The sequence below is a fragment of the Solea solea genome, chromosome 1, assembly GCF_958295425.1.
Source record: "Solea solea chromosome 1, fSolSol10.1, whole genome shotgun sequence".
NCBI lineage: Eukaryota > Metazoa > Chordata > Actinopteri > Pleuronectiformes > Soleidae > Solea > Solea solea.
The window spans coordinates 14,443,417-14,466,661 of NC_081134.1; the positions used below are offsets into that span (position 1 = coordinate 14,443,417).

The 23,245-nt window shown below is 41.0% G+C and overlaps 1 protein-coding gene across 9 annotated transcripts in view; it reads right to left on the reverse strand.

Annotated features, from left to right (window-relative positions):
• The window catches only part of LOC131458965 (adhesion G protein-coupled receptor L2-like), a 91,617-nt gene extending 85,939 nt beyond the window's left edge, over positions 1-5,678 (reverse strand). For 4 of the 9 annotated variants that reach the window (XM_058628395.1, XM_058628691.1, XM_058628778.1 and 1 more), the window contains exon 1: positions 4,972-5,678. The gene's annotated coding sequence lies outside the window, so the exon portion shown is untranslated. The remainder of the gene's footprint in view (positions 1-4,971) is intronic. The other 5 variants (XM_058628483.1, XM_058628531.1, XM_058628955.1 and 2 more) reach the window with 2 other exon arrangements.
• Between the last annotated feature and the right edge of the window lie 17,567 nt (positions 5,679-23,245).

Below are 23,245 nucleotides of genomic sequence, written 5' to 3' on the forward strand. Positions count from 1 at the left end.
GAGCGCAGTTATAATTCATTTTAGTAAGTGAATGAACTTGAAAACCGGTGGCTGGGTTCTCAATTTCTAAATGAATTGTCAAATACTTAGATAATTGATTATGATCATGTTTTTTTTTTTTTAACTAACTATAAGTTATCAGTTAAATTTGAATATTTCTGTGAAATTATTGTTTTGTTTTTTTTGTTGGTTTGTGGACAAAAAGACATTTGAGAACATCCTCATGGAAACACCCATCAACATTTTCTGACACGTTATAGACCGAACAACTAATCGGTTGATCAAGAAAATAATGGACAAATAACTGCCCTTGTGCTGTTTATGCAAAAGCTACTAATAGAATAATTCAAACTGTGGCGAGATCCCTTGATTATGTATTTGGGACTGTACAACTGTTCCAATTTCTTTTTTACAGCGCAAAATGAAAAATAACAACATTAAACCACATCAGCAAAGTGATTTACATTTTTATATGATTCGTGAATGCCATGAAGGAGGATTTTGTCTGTGGCGCAGCATGACCTGATCCTCAATTTCCAGGATAATGATATGACACAATTGGAAAAGAGAGGCATTCCCTTGCTGAAGACGGATGACCTGTCAGATACACCTAATACCAACACAAGGCCCTCAGCCTTTAATCTGCACACTTCCTGTGACCTGTAGTATGGCAGAACCAAATAAAGCACCCTATCTCCGTATCCCCCCGAGACAGAGCACTGTCCTCATATGCTAATGTCAGCCAGTGTTGGAGAAAAGGCAACGAGGGCGGCCCAGACAACTCACAGGTCAGTACTAATCTTCTGATATATGGAGCCTAAAGACCCTGGACACATCCATCACAGGCCGTCGACGGCTCCCTGACTGGGAGAGATCTGCACGCACCAAAGGGTTAACACAAACTCCAAAGAGACCTCAAATGATCAATCACTCAAGAAAACAGCCCCCTTTCTTTTTGGAGCGAAGCGTCCTTTAACAACACCAGGGGAAGGTTTTCCACATAGAGTCTCGGCAGCGAGAGCGTATAGAGCCAGCGTGACTGCTAGACCGAAGCTCCAAGCCTCTGTTGATCATTAAACATCCATTTTAAACCAGTGGGGGAAAGTTAACTGTCATTTTAAACACAGAAGGTGGTAGTACGGGAGGGATCCTTTTTTTTTTCTCCTCCTCAGATGTATTTACTCAGTGAAAAGGAGCGAGACCATATATCCATCCATCGGGTTAACAACCCAAACGCATAATCATTCATTTCAGTCATCTGTCTCTTTATTTTTGAGGCAAGCCACAGAATAGCTATGACGGGCTTTCGCAGTTAAATGAGAAACTTACCCCAAAGCACTTTGTTAAATAAACAAAATCCTGTTTCCTTTTTTTTTTTTTTTCATCCTTCTCCTCTGGTGTGTATTTTTTCCTACTACATCTTCATCCTCTGGTTAACAGGCCAAATAACAGCAACAAGAGTGCAGCTTCGATTCAGCTCTTTTTTTTTTAGGAGGGGAGGGTTGAGGAGTCTTCTCAGCATCATCAGTAAATGTCAGCTGCTGAGAATCAGATACTACTTTTCAGACTCCAGACCATTTGGTAGCAACACCCAGGATGAATTCCTCCCAGAAAGAGCACTGGTGCCAATTTCTCCACCGATAGCAGTCCCGACAGAGCCGAAATGCATGAACCTCTCCTCTTCGGCAGGTTTTTAATAATCTGAACAACCCAGCTCGGTTCAGCACACCACAGCATGGCTTCAACTCCTCTCTCACTTTTTTCCTAACTCAACAAACTTTAACTGCACTTGCCTAGTCTCTTCTGCCCTGTGCCTCTTCCACACACACACACACACACACACAATGCAGACAGCCCGGCTATCTAGGCTTTCGTCAGAATGTAAGAACCAGGAAAATCACAGAATGATGTTAGGTCAGTACAACGAGGGGAAAAGAATTACATCATTCATCTAGAAATGCACTAAACTTCCCAATGCATCGGCCAGATGTACAGAGTATTTCTGATCTCAAATCTAATCAGAACTGTCCCGTGTGCCATTATTCATCCTTCCCTCTTCCCCTTTCTCCCTGTCCATTTGTTTGTCCAACTTTTCACAGCGAGCATGTCAGAGGAATTGAAGAAGACAGCTGTCAAACCCGTCTGCGGTGAGTGAAGATGGCAGGTGAAGTCCTGTTTTTTTTCCCCTCCCCTCGCCTGCTCTCTAGGTTCCGCAACTGAAACCTGCCCTCCCACAACCTGCCCCCGGTTTAGTGACGTGGTGTTGTCCAAACAAAAGGAAGAAGAGGAAGGAGCAAGCTCTCTTCTCTCGCATGTTGGGGGGGGGAGCAGTTGTCTCACGGTGTTACCCTGAAGTAGGATGTCCGTGAAGGGGCCACTGACCCCTTCTGCGCTCCCAATAGCATTTATGTTCACTGTCTCTGTGTAATCATCATCTCACACGCTGCACTCTCTTTTGCTATTAACCTATGCTGATCCTATTTCCAAAGTAAGGGCATGCACAAAAGCAAGGGAGCCCACCCCCCCTCTTTTTTTTTGTTTATCTTTGCATGTGTAGCAAATGTGTCTTTATTTCTATCAATTAATCTAAGGATTGCATGAGACCATTACGGCATACATCACAAGACAAAGAGGGTACGGAGAGAAATCCATCAAAATAAAAAGTGTACTGTCGCATTATCTCTCCCACAAACAACAGCTGCACAAAATGGGGAATAAATATTATCTCTGTGACAGACAAACAATCAAGGCACCACTAGGTAGTCAACGTCTCCCACAGCACTCCGAATGCTCCGCGTCCTCACATCTACACTCGCTGAATGGGAAATTAAACCATTTTAATTTGAAAGGAAGCAGTTGAAAATAATGCATTTTAGATGCAGACCACTGCGGCCAAATTGCGGAAACAGATTTTCGGCAACTTATTCATGCCTTTTCTTCTTCTTCCTCGCACGGAATCTCAAGCGAGTTCCCCTTCTCCTTAAATATAAAACACAGACTCCAGTTTGTTTTATGCCTCGCGCCGAGAGAAACTGTTTAAACTGACTTGCTTTTTTCTTTTTTGACATGACCAAGTCTGAAAGGAGTCCAAATTTTCCACTAAATACATGGCTTCTGGTGTTAGATTATGGCCAACAAATTCTCCCAATCCACACTAAATCTGCTTCCAATACAAACACTTCTCCCTCTCTCTCACACACACACACACATACACACTCAATTGCAATGTCCAGCAATCCTGTGACTAGCCTCCACCACGAGCAGCAGCACTCTCTCTCTCTCTCTCTCTCAACAAAACTGCTTAGAGGAAGGGGGCTGGTAGCTCAAGTTCTCCCTATTGAAATGCAGACACTTTGATATGGAAATTGGCAGTTACAAAAACCCGCTAGAATTCACACTAGCATGCATTGAAACCATTTGCGCAATGTGAGATGTGATGGCACTTCCTCCCAAGACTACACAGACAAATGGACCAAACCAGCAGCACGTCTGGGGTGGGTGAGAGATGGAGAGGGTGGAGGCAGCACAGCATTTGCCCCTTCCCCTCTTGTCTTTTCTTTTCTTTTCTTTTCTTTTCTTTTCCTTCTGTCCCAACATTTTTTAGATTGGGAAAAACTGCCTGAGATGAAACACAGGAATTTCAAGAGCGGCATCCCTCTTCAACACTAAAACATCCCATCATACATTTGTTGGCAGGGGAGGAAGTGACCTTTTTCTCCTCAGCAATCACTGATTGCTAAGTCAATATTCTGCAACCACAGTTCAGTTTGTCTAGTGAGTGACTGAAGTGAAACAAACACTTGGTCAAAATGTGGCAGCGAGACCAATTTTCCAAAAACCCGCATTATGCCTTATATAATGCTGCAGTTTTCTGTCGTTAAAATAGTGGCGATTCTCTAACGATTCGGCAAAAAAATTATTTAGCATTTGTCCTCTGTACTTCGCTGACTGACAGCTGTTATATATATATATATATATATATAAGTATACTGTACGTCAAGGACGCCCTCAGTTTTCCAAACTTGTCAACTGTGTCTTACATAATGTTGCACCACTATCCTAATTTGGCTTTACTGGTGTAGATTATGTGGAAGTATTATTTAAGATAAAAGTGTAGTCAACCACATCTGTGCTCCTCTGGGTATTTTTCTTTTTGCTGAAGTCTAATATGGCCTTATTTCGAGAGGCTTCACGTGAGAATGAGATATGGTTCCTCAGCCTGTAAAAACCTCAGTGTGTGTGTGTGTGTGTGTGTGTGTCCCATCATTACACATGGCCGGCTCAGGTCTGTGAATTATACATGCCCTGTGAAATGATCTTATTTTATAGCTGCAAAATGGAGAAGTAAATGGAGACAGTAACTGACATCCAGCTACTTATCTCCTGTTGTCCTGCACAGGGTGGAGATGTTTTGTGTGAGCTCCAATTTTTCACCACCTGATCATGCTGAATATCATGGCTGAATAGCTTATAAATCAACTCCCATTTGCTCTTTGCAAGGTTTTGATTCACGCCCCGGGACCTGCCTAATCACTGTGCACCACAAGACACATGTTATGTTACCCTTTCCATAACAAATACTCCAATTTTGCATCATGTTAAATGAAGGAATCTGCACCAAATTTGGTCACGCAGTTGATTACGCATCACTGAGTGGGCTTTTTTTTTTTTAAATTCAATTAAATAGAGATTAAAAATACATTGAATCAAATATGCATTAGAATGACGCCTAGAAGTGTGCAACTTCATTTGAAAATAACACTTTTGTACTACTGAGCTCATTGCTGGGGTGAGTCAATGGGCCAGTTACATATATATATACACATATATATATATATATATATATATATATATATATATATTGCCTTAGCCTGCCTTGGGAGTGTAAATAAATGGTATTGATTCAGCGAGGCATAACCCAGCATCTCTCTGTTGAAAGTCTCAAAGCATCAGCTTTTAAGGGCTACTTACAGTGGTGCGCCGTGCCAGAATATGGATGCCGGCTTGAGAGTGTGAATTTTAGATCAACACCGGGAGCCCCCGCTCCTCTCCTGTCCTCTCTTGTCCTGTCCTCTCCTCTCCTCTCCTCTCCTCTCTCCTTTGCTCTGCTCTCCTCTCCTTTTTTTCAGAAGAGGCCCCCAGAAACTAAGCAGCGGGTCGCACAAAGAAGGCTGGGGCTCGGCTGCATGTTCCACTTTCCTCAAAGCGCACAGACGGAGAGCTTTCCTGTGGCGGGTCTCTGTTCTTCTTCAAGCCTATAGAGCGTCCGAGACCGGACCAATAGCTCCATGTTCAAAAGTACTGATCGTTACCTGCCCCACTCCTCCTCCTCTTCCCCTCTCGTGCGTGCACTCGGGCTCCTTCCGACGGGAGCGACGCGGACAGACTGCATAAAATCGGGATCACTTCAAGGAGACGTGATGCGCCCCGGTGCCGCTGAAGAATGGAACTCCGCGCTCTGTCAAGTCCGTGTAAAAAGTCTGCAGCGGCCTGGTTCACACACATGCAGCCACAGGCAGAAGAAGGTGTAGTGTGAGTGTTTTTAGTCGCTCCTGTTTGTTCCCTCTGCTCCTCATCCACACGCCGTGGCGTGCACACACATACATACAGTACACACACACACAAACACACGCACACAGTCGCAGCTACAGCCGGGACTGGAGGCGAACAAGGCGAGGAGAAGCGGAGCAGCGGTGCTCCGCTCTGCAGCAGCTGGCTGTGAGGAGCCGTGCGCAAAACCTGGGGCGGATCACCAGCAGGACATGGACTGGATCCCAGTGCTAATTATGACAGCTTAGACACTGACGTCAAACATGATGTGAAATATTGAACTTTAAATATGTGCCAGTGTTTGAAGCGGAACTAGATAGATAGATAGATAGATAGATAGATAGATAGATAGATAGATAGATAGATAGATAGATAGATAGATAGATAGATAGATAGATAGATAGATAGATAGATGAATAAATGCAAAATGCATTATGTGAATAAATCATATTTTGTTTAAGGAATTCAACTTTTTCTTAAGTAACAAGTACACAACAGTATGTAACAAGGTCAATAGAGGGGAACGCTGCTATTCAAAAGCAAAAACCTTGGATATCTAATCAATTTAATAAACCTTGGATATCTAATAAATTTAATACAGATTTTGTTTTATATAATGAACAAAAACTATTTTCTCATTCCAGTTCATCAGTTGCAAGAATATCCTTTTGATCTTATGCAAAATGTATATATATATATATAACTGAAATTTGGTACATGTTTGGACCTAAAGCACACACTCTCTGATCATTTATAGATCAATTAATCAGGGAATTAGTCAAAAAAAGTAGTTAATTAGGTGTCAATATAGCAACCTAATGCAACTGGAGGCAACAAAAATGTAAATGAGCATAAAGAGATAAACAGTCGTATGTGCCATGTATGAGCAGCTACATAATGTACTCAGTGAGTAAAAGTATGTAGATTCAGTGTAATATAATTTCCTTGAGAGAAAGGGGGGAAAAAATGGCAGGGCTTAACCCTCAACCTTAACCTCCCACAAAAATAAATCCACTAGTCCTATGATCACACACATGCACTTAGGCTATATTATATTCTCGTCCTCGAAGCAGACACGGATACGTTGCTTGTAAACATTCACTATCCCTCCATATGTTCATGGCGAGATATTGCTAGTACTCAACACTTCCCTTTGAATCTTAATCTTGTTGGCGGGGGAAAAGCTGAAATGAAACCATGGAACGTAACAGTGAAACTTCACTGAAACCCCAGGATTATCCTGCTAATAACACCATCATGCAAACATACATATGTATATATATATATATATATATACATATATACATATATATGTATATACATACATATACCGCATGTAGGCCGATGTATGAATTGTTTAATTTCATTTACGGTGTTAAATCCCTTGTGTGAATCAAAAGCACAAGATTTGTGTATGTGCAAACATGACTTCTTACTTCATGTTTGATAATGAAGTGTTTTTCTTCATCTGCCATTTGTTGCAATTGGAAATTGTTAACACGTTAAACGTATTTGAGCTAAAGTAGTAAATAAAAGAGCTGAGACTCGATTCTGCTTGTGATGGATTAGACAACTCTAAACCCTTTTAATAGGCTTTTAAGCAAATGGGTCAAAAATACTGGGATAATCCTTGCTTTAAAATTCACAGAACACGTGACAGTAATTGTATATGTTGACATCTGTATTCATGCTGACTTGTCATCTATATACCAATATACATTGGTATACTGTTTGCTTTGGAAAAACTTGTTATCAGGAACCAAACAGCACATAAACTGCACAGTGTGTGCGCGAAGGTAAATATGTACTATACGTCCTCACGGGAATATAAACATATCATATAGATTTTTCAGACCACAGGTCTATATCTTAGGTCAATGTGTGTTTACGGAGCAAAACAAGACTGTTATGTTATGTTATGCAAATACCTGCGTCATGTATAACCTCAGTTCCCACAGACACTCGGCTATAAGTGAGAAAAAATATCCACCATGCGATAAATTTCTCTTTTTTGTTGCACTGACCTGCCTTCTGCCTTCTGTTCTTTTTTTAAAAAAAGGCACATGACACCTCCTTTCTTTGTCACAAAATAGTACATTTCCATGCACAGACTACTGCCCTTGTCCCAGTATTCAAGCACAAGTGGGAAATCAATTAATCGAATGAAGTGTGTCCGCCTCTGCTCCACTAGAGGGTGAAAAGCCCCCTTTTCAGGTTCTCAGTATAAGGCGTGTTTCCAGTTTAGCATGCAGCTAGTTATTAGCATGTCAAGCGCCATTTAGAGTCTTACTACCGTCATAAAATATCCAATATTCTTTAAATCGATGGAACCAAAAATAAAAAAAAATAAAAAAAATCTGGCTCCTCCTCAGTCCAAACAATGTTCCGGGCAGAATTTCGCCATGTTTTTGTCATGGTTGTCTTATTCCTCTGTGTATCGGCTTCTTCTATTATTTCTTTGCTATTATCTGTGGACACAGGAGCCAGGCCAGCTCGAGTCTCGCTCTGGTCCAACTGAAGGACATGCAGTGTGTCTGGGTGTGCTGGTCCAACTTTGACAAATTCAATTTAGTACAATTTCAGTCAGACTAGCATGTTTACATGTATTTTAAAAGTCCACTTTTAGTGGCACTAACACAATTATTTGTATTTTTATAATATTATGTAAACACAGTGACTGGGGGGAAAAAAGGGGGGGGGGCAAAGTGAATGTATGGTCACAAATGAAGACCAGAGTTGTAAATTACTTCAAACTTTTACTGAGCTCAATGGAGATTTTTGTTTGTCCATAAAATTACACTTTCAAGCTGAACGCCCCCCAGGATTTCACTGTAAGTGAAAAGGCATTAGCATTAAATTGTCATTTGAAGCAAATATGATATAACGTTAATGACAACCCGGATAACAACATGTTTGTGCAGGGCAGATTTTTAAGTCGTGATTTGTTGAGTGCTGCAGACTCAGCAGCTGCAGGCTACATGTTTCTGTCTGGGGAAAAACAGGAAACGAAGAAGAGAATAATGTTTTTCATAATGTTCAGATTTATTTGTTGCCACACTAAGGCTATCATTAGAAGCCGTTAGACCCGTGATATGCCAGACAGCACAGTAATGGCGAGATGTATAATGTCTACCTGTGCTTTACGACCAGCTGTGTCCTCATTGTGAGCAGAGGTGTCGCTACACAGGTACCCTGCTCCTCTGGTAACATGTAGGGCTGTAACGATACACCAAACCCACGATTCGATTCGTATCACGATTTTTTTTATTTTTTTTTGGGGGGGGGGGCGTTATTTTTTAATTAAATAACGTTTGAAAAACCTTTATAAACTGAACACCGAAGAACAAGATTAACTATGCAAATGATTAACAATATAAATAGCCAAAGCTATAACACTTCTGTTTTCTTTGTAACAAAATACTGTTGAAAAACAAACAGAACTAAACTCCACTGTGGAGATGATTCGAGCATGTTGAAAAGTTCAAGTTCTCTTACATTTACAAAGTAAAATAAATGGCTACTGTTTCACACTAAGGTAACTGAGGCTTACTGCCTGTGCTGCAAACCACAAACCAAGTAAGTCAACATTAAACAAATAAACAACTTCTTTCTCTTAAGAAAACCAAACTTGTTGTGGAGTTGATTTAAGGGAATTGAACTTTTGCAGGCAAGCGTCAAATGATTCAGTGGATCTGAACGGGAGAGATAACTCTGGGAGTTGGAAGGGGTGTGTCGCGATTCTGCCTTATCACACCGCGACACAGGATCGTGGATCCGAGTGTCGCGATTTCGGTTTCGTATTGCATATTGTTACAGCCCTAGTAACATGCGATTCCTCATATGCTGTCTGAGCTCTGCCGTTTAGCCTCTGAATATCATGTGAGGTTTCTGTTGTCATATCTCGACAATCAATGTACGGGAAGGGGAATGATCTGCCCAGCTGGAAGCAGGTTTATGGTAACACTTTGCTCAGGTTTTTAAGTTCAGCCCCATGCAGCTTTCTTTTGAACATGATATTTTGCTGTGAGTCGGGGCTTTCATTCTTCCCCAACACTAGCCCTATTTTTAGATCCTTACTTTTCAGCACTGCAATAAAAGAGCCGAACTTCAGTCGTGCAAATTCAGGCAAAGGACATATTTGCCTGAGAAAAGTCGATCTAAGAACAAACACTTGATTGCCAACTTTGGAAATATTACTCTCTTAAATATCACTTCTCATTCTTCCCCTCATGAGCCAAAGTACATAGCCAGGTCAGTGGTCTCTGTTACGTGGCTTCAATAAAAAACAGTCCCCTGGCCGCACGGGGGAAATGTGAATTTGGGTCAAATTCACCAGGTGGAAAGTGAGAGGATTAGTGCAGAGCTCGCATGTTTTCTGAGGTGTAGTTTTACATTATAAAGAATATCAAAGTGAAAGAAAAGCAGATGTAATGATGCTGATCCACTGGCACATATTCTTATTTAGAAAAACAATGTTTATGTATGGCCTACAACTAGAAGTGTAAACTCTCTGTTTCATCTGAACTGACCCAGGAGAGCCCGGCTCGCTGGTGTTTTATTCATTGTGGTCAAAGCAGTATATATGTAAATACACACAGCCAGCCCCTGTCTCTGTTTTTCCTTCTTTTTGTCTTTCTTTTTTTTTCTTTTTTTTTTTCAGAGGACTGATGACATTGTCAGAAAACGCTGGGCTCTGCTTTTTTGCAGCCCGTCTTTTGTGCCTGTTTTCAGTGTGCAATCAAAACCCCAGGTAATAGCGTGAAAGGGCTAAAAGTGATATGCAGATTTGCTGCTGACTCACACAGAAAAATATATTTTTACTGTGAAAGTTCAGTCTCTATTGTGGGGAGAGACATCACCATGTAAATTATACGTCTTTAAAAAAAAAAAAATGTTTTTAGTCACATTGAATTTATATTCTTAATGAAACAACATGTTTCCCTGTTTTGTTACATTTGCCTCATTATTATGCCTGAGCTTAAAGTCCACATTTGAACCATCTTGGTTTTTGCCTCCTCAATTTGTTTTAATTAGCACTGCGGAGAATAAACACCATTCATACATACACATTACATCACCTACACTTGCAGTGATTGCTAGTTACCGCTTTTCTCTGCAATATGTAATATGACATAATTAATCATGATTCTGGCTTCCTCATACAAAACCTGTATTGTGGTGTGAATGCAGATTTGTGTTAGATTTATTACAGTCCAAAACATTGCAATTATACACCTTTGGCTTTGAAATAGTGTTCATGCCGTTGGTTGTTTTACTTGAACATTATAGCTGCAGAGATTCAAGCAACAGCATTAAAATAAAACAAGTCCACACTCCACACTCTTGTGAATCCAAATTTCAGATGTCACATTGGGTTAAAGGGGTGATAATTACATTTTTTGATGGCAGAATTCTAGTGGGTTTCGTAGCCACCGCGACCCCACAGAGGAAGTCTCAGGCTCAGAATTCAAGTTCCTTCACCTCTGCATGTTGTCTTTGATTTTTTTTGTCCTCCCATGCTTAGTGTGTGTTCCCCCCACCAAATGTGCCTTTCAGATTATGGGCAAAGACCTCTTGTAATAACGTGTGGTGTTTCGACAAACATTCATGCGGTGCATATGAGGGTAGATGGGGGAATGCTGTGGTAAATACTGCAAGTCTCGAGTCATTATTAAGTGGTTTTACTCATTAAGATCAAAAGCCGCTAATTCAAAGGCGATCGCAAACCTTAAAAGGGAGAAACTGTTTACTGAAAGAGGAGAAAATCAAAGAATCTTGAGGACTTTCTATGGGATTTAATCAAAACGCTTGTATGCAGACAGACACAGTCTCTGTTCTCTCGGCATCGGGAAGAAGACAATTGTTGGCTGCGGCCATTTCCCGGCTTATTGGTTGGAGCAGTTTTCTGTACTTTAGCAATCAGGGGGAAGCATGAAAAAGGGTGGGGAGTATGATGATCTTGATAGTCATGTAATGCTGGTTCCCATGATGGAGCAGGCTCGATTATAGGGCTCAACCACAAGTGCACTCTACCACAGTCATGATAAGATGATGGCTTAATTCAATGAGGACCAGGAGGATGGTTTACGCCAGCTATTCATAAGTACATTACTTGTTTTTTTTTACAGTCCCGTTTACATACTAACAACATATAGTTCCAAATCAGCCTGTACCGGTAAAACTAAAACCCTTCAAAGGAAAGACGCCCTTGGACATTTTTCCAGTAAGTGAGCCTATGTGAGAACAAAGCAGGAAAAGTTCTGGATAACTGACAGCGAGTCAGACGGCCTCACACGTGCCCACCCTTTACAGATGCATCTGATCCAGACAATCTTCTGCTGTGGTCAGTCATCTCCTCCTGGTAAACTCCTGGTAAACTGTCTAAGAATTACATAACTTCACCTGACGTGGAGGTTTCGTGCAAGTAAACATGTAATTATCAAACATAAAATGTTTGAGAGGAACAAGTAATAGTGTTAACTTAAAGGCAGGGTTGGTAAGTGTGGAAAAGGTTAACAATAATGTGCGTTTGGGGCAAAAAAATGCAACCGATAACGTGAAAGCCATGCTTATGACAGCATTGCGAGGGCTGTGTGAGTTACTCAGTCTAAATGTAATATAATCTCTATGTTAACAGTAATAAATGAGTTTGGTGAGTCCATTTTTTAAAAACATGGTTAACAACTCAAGCAAGATCTGGTGCAACCAGTGTGTACATCTATTAATTAGGGTCCACTTTACATCTGGCATTAAAATCGTTTTTTCTGTGATCAGATCGCAATCAGATAGCGCCTGACCTATTGTAAGTACAGGTGTAAATACACTCGAGGACAGATTGTTACCCGATCTGCCAAACCACTTTGGGGGGGGGGGTGGCAGAGTCCATACTATAGCGTTGTTGTTGATATGGCGACACACAGGACGTGACGCTGTGGTCTGCTGCTGTGGGAAGTGACGTAATGATGGGATAGTAATAGGATCTTTACCAGAGAGTAAAACGCATGTGGTGAAGCGTTATCAGATCACAATCCGATCACAGAAAATGCATTCTAATGCCAGGTGTAAAGGGGCCTATAATACAATAAGATTTTTTTATTCCTACAAGCGGATAAAAGCTACATTGGTGACTGCAGAACATTCTGTCAGTCATAATATAAATAGAGTGCTTACTTATTAATTTAGGCCTTTAAAGTTGCTTTAGAGGATGCTTTGAGTTTAAGGACCATACAATATTATTCTCCCTTCGGGAAATAATGTAGCCCTCCATTTTCCCCCCCATGAGATTTGTGTTGAGTGCAGACATTGCTGACAGAAGTTACATCAAGCATAAAATCCGACAAGCAACATGGATCCAGACTTGTCTCTTCTCTGGATCTTTTTTGGCTCACAACGCCTTGCCTTTCCTCTGTCCTTGGGACGTCTGAGAGAATGCTCTTATATGGGTAAAAGCGTCGAACAAATAAACGTAATGTACCAAAGTCACTGCTTTCCAACTGTGTGATTTGCTCCAAAAATACCAGTGTGCCTCGGCCCGAAAAACAAGCTTATCTGAGAAAGGCATCTCGCTTTATACTTAAGCATTTTAAAGTACTCGGAACATTTGTTTTAGCTCGGTTTCCAATGGTGAATGTTTATCTTAGAGTGTAGTTTTAAGAGTTGTTGCACTGTTGTTGTGCAGCGAGTCTACCCTCCTCCACATAGAGACTTAAACACTGAAAAATGGAAACAGATGCTCATTGTTTCAGCGTGAAAAGGCAATGAAAAAAAAAGAAGAAAAAAAAAAGATTTACAGCATGTAATGATTCCACTCAATGGTAGCTGATAACTTTTTTTTTTCCACACTGTTGTGTTGCCCACTTCCCACCACTCCCCCTAAAAAAACACCCAGTAGAATAAACCTACATACTGCTAAAACAATTTTTAATTAACTGCCATGGCAGAAAATACTACTGCTGAATGAAAGAGGCTTTTTTTCTTCTTTCAAATAACAACATAAAAAGGTTGTGAACTTGGCTTAGGAAAAAAAAAAAGAAATAGGTCGTGTTTGTGTGCCAGCTAAAGGAATTCTGTCAGTCAAGCAGGAGTTGTGGGACTGCCTCTATTTTTAGTATAGCTCCAGCTCCGGAGCATATACCGCGCAGTTTAACTCTGACACAAACACAAACGCAATAAATAATAAATCTACCAAACATGACGATATTATACTCTTGAGAGGTGTTGGAAGTAATTAATTTTACGAAGCAGCTCACAAGGAAAATTGTGTGAATTAAACCATTTAAGCAAAAATATCCATGGTGGAATACAAGTGAGAGGAAGTGAACTGAGGTGTGATGTCTGCCCTGTTTTCAAGTGAGCCGCTGTTGTGTTCACCCACACAGTAAACGTTTCCCATTAAGCAATTTTCAAGCAAACACATGAAGCATTGGAAATTAATTTTTTCCGATGTAAAATGACAATGTATTAGGATTAAAGAGTGTACACCTTCACACAGCAACAAGTATTTTCACATATTGCACCCAAAATTGGCTTGAATTTACAGATTCAACTGACACTCAAGTGATATTTACTAAAACAACGGGGGGTTGAGCCAAAGTGCTTTACAAAAGCAACGGGCTGGACAAAGCAAAATAAGTGCGAAGAACAAATAACATATTTAAAACAGAGAAATATGACTAGGATTAAAAGCAAGTTTTCATACTATTACAGCTTTAGTTTATTCCCTTTCTTTCTCAGAATTAGGACACTGTCTGGAAAATGTCAGTAACTACAGGGCACTAAATCACAGTCGATATGTACAGACGCAATAATGGTAACACCTGTGCTGTTTCTGTGCGTGTACGTGCCAGAAGGCTTATTCCCTGCATAACTTCATGCAGCGTTGACACGAACAGAAACCAAGTCAAACGGCATAAGTGAAAATGCTTGTGTGAGTGCGCCGTGATTCTAAACAGATCTCTTTATATATCACACCACTTTTATGTCGTGTGTAAATGACTGTATTTACTTGCCACCTTTAAAAAAAAAAAACATGTTGACAACGTGTTATTATTATGGAGAAACTTTGACAGGTTTAAACAGCATTTTAACTCAGAGGAATTAATATAGGTATATATTGTCAACATAAAGGTTTTCTCACATCTGAATAGTGGGTAGGATGACTAGGTTGTCAATATTTGCACACAAAAAATATGTAGTGTAAGGATCTAATTGACATTGACAGGGGACAAAGTATAATATCTAAATGATTTGGTCAGAGCAGCTCCAAAGCAGCAGGTTTTGCATGTTGCTCCCAATATGTAGTGGCAATTACCCTCCAAAAGTAGTCCCATGACCCAGTGTGTCCAAGGCTCAATGATGTGTGCAGCCTGGTCCAATTCCACATAACATCTGCAGTGCAAATTACTGAAAACCTTGCTGACTATGATGGAAAGTTTTCAGAGACACACTGTGCACAGCTTGTTGTGTAAAGAACTTCGGAACAAGTCGGTCAGCGTCTCCATGCTGACCCCCTTTTGACAGAGATGACAACAGGATACACAATAGGAAGGAGGCCAGCAGTGGGAGTCCGTGTGTTAACATGAGATTGCTGAAATACATGTAAATTTTAGTTTGACTAAATCAAATTTCCCAAAGTCAGACTAACACACCCAGACAATGCAGTCGGGAGTTGCGTGTAAACCGGACAAGGCTCTGCCCGCGCGCTCCACAGTTCCCAAAACCGCGGACGCTGACCCAGAAATGATAGAATAAGCTGGTGCACAGAAGCGGAAGACAACGGTGAGGACAAACAAGGCTACTTCTTTTGGTTTGGTTTTGGTGTATTTTTGGAAGGACGAGGACACTGTCGGCAGGAAGACACAGAATGGTGCTCAACATGGTACCAAGTGGCCTCCAGCTAACCGTGTTTTGTTCTGTGGCATAGTAGGTCAACCTGAAAATGCCTAACCAACAAGCTGCTTATCACCACACTTTCATATTTCACATATCAGTTTCCCCGCTTGTGATGTATAGCAACCATGGCCCGACTTAAGCGTGCGTGGAGGCGTGTGATGTGGGAGTATGTGAGTGATGTTCTCAATCAATAACAATGTAAAAATGTGTAGCCATATAGATCTACTTTTGTAAAAGGTTTCAATAAATGAGTATAAGGATTATGGATTATGTGATATATATACGGTACACACACATACATATATATACACACACATATACATATATATATATATACCTCAGTGGTGATGAGTGACACATTGTTTATGATTTTTAACATGTGTTCCATTCTCTTTTCCACTTGCCCTATAAAGAATCCAAGTGCATAAGACAAGCAGGCAAGCCTTAATGTCAAGCCCCATAAAATCATAAACACCACAGCAGTGATAGCAACAGTGAGAAATAAAATGTTTTTAGCACACAGTCACAACTGTCAGAAAACATTTTCCACCGCGGCGGCTCCAAACTGCAGCCAATCAATACGCGAATTGTTTAATCAAGAGCAGCGTGAAACATCACTGTCACTCGTGACTTTGAAAACCTTTGTGCAGACAAAAAAAAACTACCTTCATGCTCAAGTGAATGCACTGAGAAGACGTGACTCATTTCTACTCAGTCATTAGAAGCCATCAGCTCAGCACCGCTGCTCTCTGCGCGGCGCTGCCTCACACGATAATCATAGCGTTTCACAACCACAGGTATGACAGCGTGGAAAGAGCACCCAAAAAGAGGCTGTTGTGGCACCGTTTTCAGACAGTGTGTGCTCTAAGTGCCGGTTCTTGATATATGAAATGCAGCAAATTGATGGAAAATGCAGGTACGGTGTGCTACCTGGTGGGGAGCAGAGGCAGAAGTAATAGCATGATATTGATTTGATAGCTCCATTATTAATGGCATGTGTGTACTGTTGAAAAGAAACACAGGGAACATGGATGTTTGGTCTGCCACATCTTCTCGACATTACATCTCAAACCTACACAGCAACAACAAATGTGTTTTGTGGGGGAAAAATGTTCATTTTGTGAGATTATTGTGAGAGGTAAAATTAGTTGCTGAATGACACGGTGCATTTCTTGGAAGCGCCCGGGTGCTGGATGTGGTGAGATGCGATGCTACGAGAGGGAGAGGGGCTGGCATCCGGAGTCGTGTGTGTGTGGTTAGGTTTAGGTAAGAAAATCCCACTGGTCGAGGAAGGATTGTGGTTTTGTTTAAATGTATGTAAACATGTTGTGTCTGGTGGGGGTATACGGTGGTTTGCGCTGTCGCCTCGTAGCAAGAAGGTTCCAGGTTTTAAACGCTGCTGTATCCAGTTTGCATGCCCTCCAAATAATTCCCCAATGGGTTTTCTTCTGGTAATTTAGCTTTACCCCACACCAAACACATGCTTTGGTTAGGTAAATGGTTAAATGATGAGATTTTAGACATTTTCGTTGGTAATTGATGTAGATTAACCCACATTTTTAGGATAACTGGTCTACAGTCTGGCATTGTTCGCTTTGATTCTTGTATCGGACGTCATGCAGAGCTCTCTTGGAACCTCGCCAGAGCAGGTACTAAAAAAAAGTACCAGGTACCGGGTACTATCGTTATCGTGCCAGGGCGAGGCGAGGTGTGCCGAGCTAGTGGAAAAGGGGTTTTACACAGCACACCGTATTAAGTGCCAGAAGAGGCATCAGTGTGGTGTTCTCTCCTGGAACCCATCTGCTTGACATGTTGTGCGTTCAGAGCTGACCTTCTGCATACCCTGGTTATACAGCGAGTGAGTTCCTTTCTATCATTTCAAGCCAGTCTGGTCATTCTCCTCTGACCTCGGGGAATCAACAGGGTTGGGATTTTTTTGCCCAGCGAACTGCTGCTCACTGGATATTTTCTCATTTTGTTGTATCGTTCTATGTAAACGCTAGAGATGAATATGCACGAAAGTTCCAGGTGATCAGCAGTTTCTTGAATTCTCACATCAGTCCGTCTTTCACCAACAATTATTTCCCATTCAAAGTCACTTAAATCACCCTTCAGTTCAGCAGGTTATCGCGATCATGTCTACGTACCTAGCTGACTGGATTGTTCTACTTGAACAGGTGTACCTAATAAAGTGGCCGCTGACTTTCGCTACGCTACAAATATACAATATGCCAATAATTGCGGCTGTCGAAAATGTCAGTGTCAAGTATGTTGTGATGTACAATAGTCCTTTCAAGTGGGATTGTTTTGACCTTTCTTATATGCGTGCCATGTGTGCAGCCCTGTGGACGCACTACTGTGGTAGTAGACAGGAACAAGGCTTCATGACAGATACCTTTCACATGCCAGACTGTTAGACGATACAGGACTGTGAGACAACGATAAAATGTTCATATTAAAAGCATTTACCCCTCTCCAGGCGCCAGACTGTCTGACACTGGCTCAAATTGATTCTTAATTAGATTTGTATGGACTTTGAATCTACTGTTGATGAGCACAGTGAAAAGTGGACATCTCCTGCTTCAACCCGTGCTCCACAGAAATGCGATAACACACTGACATGGCCAAGAGGTAAATGACTTCTTATATATGTATATATATAATATATTGGTCTGTTAAAAAAATAATAATTATGAAACAGATAATCTGCACATCTTGAAAACAGATTTGAATGAATGATCCATCATCCAGACACGGCAGAACAAAGCTACTGACTCAAAGGGGTTGTCATTACTCATCACAAGTCACAACCAGTTGGCATTAACCAGCTGTGGAGCTGAATGTCTTTTTGGGAGACTTTTTTTGGGGGGTAGTAATAAATCACTCAGAGCTGCCGAGGAATGCAAGCCAGTCCTGTGGAACAGCTCGGTCTTGGTAGAGGTGATTTTCTGTTTCCAGGCTGACATTTCCTTATTATCTATTTCGGCTTGCCTTGCGTGCACACTGCATGGGTCATGGACGCCACTGGTTAAAAAACGAGGAGTAAGTGGGAGAGGGGACTGAATGCTCCCTAGTGGCCTCCTAGTGCCATTCTCTCTGGGGGAGCTCGGCATTCTTTTATTTGATGGCAAAGAGAGACAGAGGGAGAGGGGGCATCCGTACATTTGCTTATGAATTTTCTCTTCCTTGGTCACAGAAGGAGGCGTGTTACCAGAGAAAGCAGACATGCAGGAGAACTATGCTGCAATCTTTATTCAAGCTGAGGGCAGAGTCTGCTGTGGATTAAGCTTTTGACCACATTCTGGTCTGGTCTTAATTCCACCCCCTTTTGTGCAGTCAGACGAGATGGTGTGCTTCTGATTACCGTCATACCTTTGAAGGCTCATTTCATTTTTATTCATTTCAGGAGTCAACAACAGCATCAACAACAATAATGGGTTTTCATGGCTTTATAATTGTATGAACTCTCAGTGTGCATCATGATATATAAACTGGCTATCATAATCTAATGAGTTTGTAATGAGGTAATCTCTGTGCGGCACTTAACACTGGGAGATTTCAGTGGTACTTTCAGTCTGTACAGGTGTTGAATTATATATAAAATGGGACTGAATGGGCCTCCGTAGACTTTTATGTAATAATGATAATAAGTCATAATTAACTCATTAACTGCACCTGTCACCATAATGAGCTTGTAAATACATGGTAACTGTATGCTATACTGAGCATTGTCGAGTTATTCGCACTAATTACAACAACACTGTTAACTGTGTACAATAATGCATTATATAGCCAGTGACCTGCACTGAACTGATCTGATACTAAGCATTTTTTTATAGAGTTCTCACTGTGTACTGCTCTGTTACAAATACAGGAATGGAGAGAGTGGGGTGCATGGGTTTTCTCCAGGTTCTCCGGCTCCTTCCCACAGTCCAAAAACATGCAATATGGGAATTAGGTAAATTGGACAATTGACTCTAGGTGTGAGAGTAAGAGTGAATGGTTATGCCTATCGCCCTATGTCAGTTCAGATTGGCACAGCGCCCCCCGCGACCCTCATGTGGAGGATAAAGCAGTAGAAAATTAATGGATGGATGGAGAGAATGGGCCTTGATTGTATGGTTAAGAATCACCAATTAAAACTAATAATTAAATGGGAAGTATAGGGAGATTCATTTCAAAATTTCAAAAATGTGGTATCTATTTTGATTCTAAATCATTTTCATGTGAAAGAATTATTCTGTAATAATGTGTAGGAATTCTGTGTAATAGACCAAGCTATTACCTCAATGTATCATAATATTACCTTATTACCATACTATTACCATGTTTTAGTAACAACAATAATAATAACTAGTACAAATTGTTGATTTGAGGCCATGGTCCTTTTTTTTTTTGTTCATCTTGCACTATAACACGTTCCTACCAAGTTTCATGAAATTTGGAGCAACTTAGATTTGGCTTCCTCCATCCATGTTTCAATTTAGGGGGGCGCTATAGAGTCCTGGTGCAATGCACGGGTCCGAGAACTATGCCAACTTTCCAGAGTTTTAATACATGTTAACCCCCTCAAAAATGACCGCAAAGACACGGAATAATTAATAATAATAATCTGAAGAAAAACACTTTCATGCTCAGGCCCTAATAATGTCTCACATGTGAGGTTATAAGCTTCCTGTTTCATGGCAAATGGTTTCACTTCAGGGGGCGCTATGGAGCCATTTTGCACCACTTATTACCCTTATTTTATAAATGTTTCCACTAGTTCTGATTTGCCAACGTTTAGTGCCTCAAAAATGCGATCCTTTCGGAAGACTTCCGGGACTTATAATAGGTCCTCGCGCCACTGTGTGAGTGCACAGGCCAGAATAATGATGCTAAAAAAGACGTGCATGCTCGCTGAAGCGGCACTCTGTCTCAGTAAAGATGACAATAAAGAACACTTGATTTAATAAACAGTCTAAAACTAAGCCATAAATGAGAGCAGGAAGAGGTCCATGCCTCAGTTGCTCTCTGAAGTGTTTACAGTGCAATCTGCCTTGTAGGTGTCATAAATTGGCTGAGGAAACTGGCCTGAGCAGCCTGCTGGGGTGGTCCTCCACCAACCCCGTCCCAGGGTGGGCTCACGTCATCCTGCAGGCCCAGCGTGCTCGTCAATGTCGCTTTGCTGCTTCTATTCTGGTCCACAGAGTGGAGAGGAGTAAGTGGGCGAGTGTTTGGGTGGGAGAGGGTAAAAAAAAAAAAAAAAAAGAAGAACCTGTTGTGAGTGAATGTATGTTCCTGCCAGGCACATGGTGGTCTGTTAATTTTCAGAGCACTAAAATGCATGAGGAATTTACAAGGTGGCGCTGCAAAGTGCTTCCGTTTGAGGAGTGGGATTCACAAAGGGATTTTGCACAAGTGTTGCGTAAGCTTGAACTTATCGTTGCTCCAAAACAGTGATCTCCCTCCTAAAATCACCATAAATTGTTTTTTTTATCTTTGTTTGAAAAGACCTCAGTCATTAATCTGTAAATCACACATTGATGACTGATTCTAGCCAGTGAAGTCAGATTTGGGTGTTTTCCCAGCAATGGGAGTTTTGTTTTATTAATCCACTCTATATTTGAGCCACTTTTCTTCTCTGCTTAACAAAGGAGCAAAGTGATGCCAAACCAAATGTCCAAATGCTTCGGTTTAAATACTTTTATTGTCATTCTCTCAGTTTTAAATGCAACACTATATCAGAGGACATTATGTTATAAATGTACCCAATTAATTACTATGCAAATAACAAGTAATAAAACTGCCAACATATTACGGTTTCCACAATCTGTTCCAAATGGGGGATTAACAACTTGTACGGTTTCCCTTCTACTCTCTAGTTGGGACATTCCTATGTTATGTGATAACCAAAGCCCTATTACAGGATGTGACCACTCCTTTCTTTATATCCAATAAATAAAAAGATTCTGATCTATTTGTTCCTTTTTATCCCTCGTTTGGTTCTGCGAAATTCTTAGATCCTTTGTGTAAAGTCAAATTTGGCTTTTGTTTTATAGGGCCTCAGTTTTATTGCATTCCTGCTGTAACCACATTCCTTTTGTGCTTTAATGGGTAGATGTCCCTGTGTATTTTCACTGAGAGAAAACTGCTGTTGCCAGATTTGTGGCCTGTTGTGGTCCAAAAGAACAGCACCACAGGAAAATTCAGAAAAACTCACTCGGATTCCAGTTTTTTAAAATACACTCATGCCTGTGGGGTGACAGCATCTCCCAGCTCGATATTTCAAATCGGAGATAGAGTGGTACACTGCTATGGAAAGAAGGGGTAATGGCTTCCTCTGGAATAAAATAGTAAATAACACTAGGTCCTGTGTACGATAGGCTGGCTGCGTGTTGTTGGGTGCACATGGTTGCCGGCTGACACTCCACTAACCCCTTGACAGGTGCTAAAGTCTTATCCCCTGAAGGGCAGCTAAGAGTTTTTTTTTTTTTTTTTTACAAGCCCTTCCATGGTTTGTTCACCCCACACATGGCAGTGTTTTACGCTGCTTAGGCAAATGCAGAGTCACGACTGCAGTCCAAAATGCTACAACATCAACAGAGTGAAAGGAGCCACTTTGGGTTTCAGTACGTTTAGTACATGTTGTATGAAAGATCTTTTGAAGCCCTTGAAGTTTCATGTTTAGCCAGCGCCTGTGTACTTGGCAAAAAACCCTAATAAAGCCTTAAGGACACTATTAAAGGAATAGTAAACATACGCTTGTGTACTTTCTTGCCAAGAGCTAGATGAGAAGATCAATAATCCCCTCATGTCTGTACAGCAAACGTACAGCTGTAATGCAGCCTTTAACGTAACATAAAGGAAGGGAATGTTGAGAAACATTTAATAAGGCATGAGGCAACTTTCCTGTCCCCGGCGGTTGCTGTTTGGTCATTGTGGCTAATACTGGCAAGGACACAGGTACTTTTGTCCCTACTGCTGTTGCGTCACGAGCATCCTTGACATGATAAACATAATAGGTATAGGGAGTGAACGCTATTCTCTTTATTGTTTCTGGGAATGGAACAATACAGGTCATGGGCTGTACATAAAGTCATCAGTTTCTGAGAAAACCTTGTCCTAGTGGCCAAGAGAAGATCATAAAAAAAGCAGCTCTCAGACAGGATCAGTACAAATGGGGATAGTGTCCATTTCTAGCGCTATTGCACTATGCAATCAGTTTTAACATCATGAGGATAGGATTAAACCAAAAGGCTAAAAGCTCACTGACACTACCCGGTGGCTCCGGCTGCAGCCGGACCAATGGGACAAGTGCGTCATGCAGGAATTCCCTGCAGGTGGTCTCACCTGTGCTTACAGCTTTTCTGCTTTTGTCTGTACAAAAATAAAATGGTAAAATAAACTTCAGTGAAGCAAAAGACTCTGGGAAGTTTACACCTTTTTCTGTGTAGATTAAACAAACTAAGATATAATGTGGTAAAGTGGTGGGTACATTTTTTTTAACTCTCTGTTGTTTCTCCCCCCCCCCCCAAGGGTCTATTCAGAACATAATCAGAACTTGGATTACTCTGACACTCTAAAACAACGGTGGCATATACAAGTGATGTTGCAAAGCAAAAAAGGGTTATGCATTTACAGAAAAACTGACAAAGGCACTATTCACTCTGCCAACAACATGAACTATTCAAAACTGAACTCTTTGTTCACTAAATGTGAATAAAAGGAGGAGGGGAAAGATTTTAAAACTGTCTTAGTTGACTCCGATTAAAATTGTGGATCATAAGATTCTTAATCATTTTCATATATATACATATATGTA